Raw genomic sequence first — 4,138 nt, 5'->3', positions numbered from 1 at the left:
TCCTGCTGTTTATTAACATAACATTTCAGTACTGTATGCTTAGAAACACTTGAAATGCTGCCTTGCAACTCTCTCTACTTTTTTTTTTAACCTGGCTCATGCAAATATATCCACCTATGCTTAACTTAATGTTTTCATTCACGTGAATGATACAAATTAGTAACGAATCTACGTTAAATGTGTGCATAAGTGCCTGTAGACTTGGGACTTTACCTGTTAAACTGGTTTCTTCTGCATGGTAGCTTAGACCTGGTCTAAACTGGAAAGATTTTATACTTAAAATTAATACAAGCCAAAACTATATCCTCAAATTCTTTGCTTGTGTTATCAAACTACAATTTATATGCCTTGAAGTGACATAACTCTGTTTCAGAATAAGCCACACCTCTAGAAGACTGGTGTGAACAGATGCCACTATCAGGTTCATAATGCTGCTTTAGTAGCTTTTCCACATACACATTGCTTTAGTATCCTCCAGACCTTCCTCCTGTTTAGATGTTGGGATATATCAATAGCATCTGTTTGCTGGAGATCCCGGGTTTGTAAAATTAGACTTCTAAAACTGACCACAGGCTCCATCCACTATATTTCCAACAAAATTTCTGGACCCTCTCTCTGTGAACAGAGAAGTGATCATATTTAGATTGCGTTCCCAGTAGCTAAGAGATCACTGACACCAGCCAGCGCTGTGTAGTTGAGCAAATCTCTGGGAAAGAGGACCTCAAGGATGTGTATCAAAGTCAAGAAACCTGATGCAGATTTAAGAACACCAGATACAAAAGGCTTCAGAAAAACATTCCTGGGACATGTGTGCTGTGTGGAGATGAACTGAATTTGGCAGAGAGGCTCTCTTGGAATAGTGAGCATTGTGCCCAAGCTAAAGCAGAAACCCAGCTGGAAGCTACGCAGGCGTCTATGGACTCTGAACTAGAAGAAAAAGTCTCTGGACAGATGAGACTATTTTATGACAGATCAAATACGACACCTCCCAGGAAAACAGTTTGACAGTCTTGCAGAGGAGACCTCATTTGGTAAGTACAGAGAGAGATACTGTTCTTATTTGTACTATTTTGTGCAGTTTCAAGTGAATTTGGAAGTGCCTCTTCCAGGTAGTGGATGTTGCCTTTGTATCCCATGGGTGTTAGTACAGTGGGTTGTGGAGGAGACCGCTGCTGTGGTTCTCTGAGCTAAGCAGGCTCTGCCTTTCTCATGGTACAGCTGAAATTATAACCAGGCCAGAACTATTAATTTGTGAATAAGCTTCGTCATACCAACTGTATTAAATACCTGCAGATGCCAAAGGCACTGTATAGCCCCAATCCTAATACTGGTATATGCTGAATTTTCCTACTTTTTAATTGCCTCTGCCTCACGTTCATACTTTCTTACCTGTCTACGTGGGTACAACAGGATGGATTATCTTCATTGACACATGCACTACTTCAGGCAGTCTTAGTTTTGTGAAGTAAAAACTGAAAGGAAAAACTGAGACCAAAGGTGGTTAATGCCTTAAGGTTTTTAACTTCACATATATAAAAATGTTAACATTTAAATATACTTGCCAGTTGAGGTTAAGAAGCTATTCTTAAGTGTGTTGCATCTGTAAATGTTTGTGGTTGCAGGAGCTGGAAAAGATTTCTAGCTTTCTGCTTTTTGCTTTTATGCTTTGCTCTACAATTAATTGTTAAAAAAAAGGCATACATTATGCCTTCAAAATTCTGTTTATTTTGAAAGTGATTTATGAGTATCAGCTGGTGTTTGTAAGTAGTATGCACGTTACAAATTCATGCAATTTTCCCCAAGCGTCTGTGTTTGTAGTATTTCCTTTCCAGAAGCAGCTCAGATGGTGGTGTATGAACATATAGCACTGTCCATACCTTCCTTCAGTTATTTTTTTGCCTTTCTTTAACAATACTTCTCTGCTTTTTGAAGGTATAGTTGTGGAAATACTTATTTATCTGAATTTTTTCCAAAGTAAAAAAAAAAATGCTGGTATTTTCTGTAAAAACATACACTTGCCCACAGTTTTGTTCAGCGGTGCTGCTACAATACGGGACAACAATTCAAATGGAATTTTAAATAAGTCTGACATTTGAGGTTATCTTGTCTGAGCAGGGAGTAGGGGATAGAAATTTGAGAGTTGGGCAGTGGGTTTGAAAATATGAGGAACTAGCACTTTATGAATACTTGCTAGTTCAATAACTGTTGCTTTGATTTCTCTGTTCTCCTAGCATCTTGCATGGCACAGCCCACAGAGGAAGGGATGTTACTGATCGTTTGGTAAACCTGAGGAAAGAGAAGGCAAACATCCTTCTTCAGCCTTAGCCTTGTGAAGGGATTCCAGCAGCAGGCAAAGTGCCCAAAGAAAGGAAGTGTTTGTGTTGCAAGACAAGCTCAAGAGCAAAGGCCTGAGTGACGTGCTGAGAAATTGTCATGGGATCAAGTGGAGAAGGTGGAAGGAGAAAGGGAAATAAAGACCACTGGACGTGATGCTAAAGCTGCTAAATGTGCTGGACAACTTTGTTTCACTTTGCTCATGTGTAACATCCTAAAGCAATCCAGTCCCGTAGCCTTTCATTCTTCCAACTCTAGGCCATCGGCAGTCCCTCCAGAAGTCCCACCCCAAGATAAGGGACCACATACGGTCCCGCTTGCATGTTCTCAGCTCCTTATAAAGATGTGTCCAGTCTCCATGTTAGGTCTTTTGTCCCATTTTAGTTCTTTCAGTTTGCACTATCCTGTTGTGCCAAAGCAGTCATTTTAGTTATAATCTGCACTTAACTGGAAAGAATTACTGAAAGTGTAGGTCTCCCTAATAACAGCCATTTGTAATAAAGTTGAAGTACGCAAACTGTTTATAATACATTGTATTCATTTCATTCATTGCACTATCACAAAATTTCCTCCATATCCTTTGCTTGTAAAATACGAGCACAGAATTTCAGTGAGCACGGTTCCCTGAATCTTACAGATATATGAAAAAGAGAAGAGATTAGCTGTTCGAAATATTCCCAAGTTGTCTTTTTCAACTTCCATCTATTCTCTCAGATGTTATGATGGTGGGCAAAACTCAGCAGCCTCATGAGACAGATATTACGGCAGGGTAAGTAACCTGTGAGGTGGGTGATAAGGGGATGCACGGTCAGACTTTGCACAGAGACAGGTTGGACTAGATAGAAACTGAAAGCGTCTGCTTTGCTTGAGGCAGAACACAGGTAGTAAGCAGGTTGGCAGCATCTTGCCTCTTTGAAAAAACAACATTTCCCAACTTGCTTAATCTTCTAAATTTGAGGAAGAAAGGGGGACTGTCTGGTGCACCGTTCTTGGAAGCTTGCCAGTCGCTGTCTTCGAGCAGGCTCCAGCCTGTGATTAAACACCTCTGCTTTCCTTCCTGTCTTCCAAATGTTCACTGATCATTCTGCCTCAGCTGAAGATTTTGAAATGTCTAGAAAAGCTGCTGAAAAGCCAGGGAAACAAAGACACAGTCTTACAATATTGTATTTAGTACTACACTACCATTTAAATCCCCATGTGTTTAACTGAGCAAAAGCTTTGTGTTTTATTGCATAAAACAGTGATGAACTTCTTCCCTAAAAAATTCTGGCAGCAGACCTTTTGCAGACCACTCCACGTTCATGTCAGCAAACTTCTTGCAATATCTGATTTGATGTGGATGCTTGCTGAGCAGAAAAGTCTTAGTATCAGAGTCTTTAGAATTATCATCTTTAGTTTGTACAACAGGTTGGGGAAACCTCCTGCTCCCCAAAACTTTATTTGCAAAGACATGCTAGTGAGCTGAGACCTGGTTTGGAGAACTAACAACAGCTGTGTGGGTTCTCTTGATAGCCCCTGGTATATGAAGCTATCAGAAATTTTAGGAAGACATTGTTAAGTTTTGATCTGGGCCCAAAGGCCAGTATAAATGCACACCATTGGGAAAAGCCTGACAGTTGTTTTTTAAATACAAGCCAACATGGGTGAAAACAAATTATCATGGTATAGAAAAGTGCACTAATCGGTATGAAGTTAGGAATGTTACAGATCTGTCCCACGATGCTTTTAGACTGATCTTGAGCTTGTAGTTACAAACTTGTACTGCTTTCCTTTTCACCAACTTTGATTTGGGATTATTGACTAT

At 40.0% G+C, this 4,138-nt stretch overlaps 1 protein-coding gene across 1 annotated transcript in view; it reads left to right on the top strand.

The window, feature by feature from the left end:
- The window catches only part of LOC104543796 (serine/threonine-protein kinase B-raf), a gene marked incomplete at both ends in the record, with an annotated part of 46,662 nt that overhangs the window by 31,229 nt on the left and 11,295 nt on the right, over positions 1-4,138 (top strand). The window lies entirely within an intron of this gene.

The sequence above is a fragment of the Mesitornis unicolor genome, unplaced genomic scaffold (genome assembly GCF_000695765.1).
Source record: "Mesitornis unicolor isolate BGI_N332 unplaced genomic scaffold, ASM69576v1 scaffold860, whole genome shotgun sequence".
Classification (NCBI taxonomy): domain Eukaryota; kingdom Metazoa; phylum Chordata; class Aves; order Mesitornithiformes; family Mesitornithidae; genus Mesitornis; species Mesitornis unicolor.
Note: the sequence above shows the minus strand (reverse complement) of the source record. Positions and strands in the feature narration are given on the sequence as shown.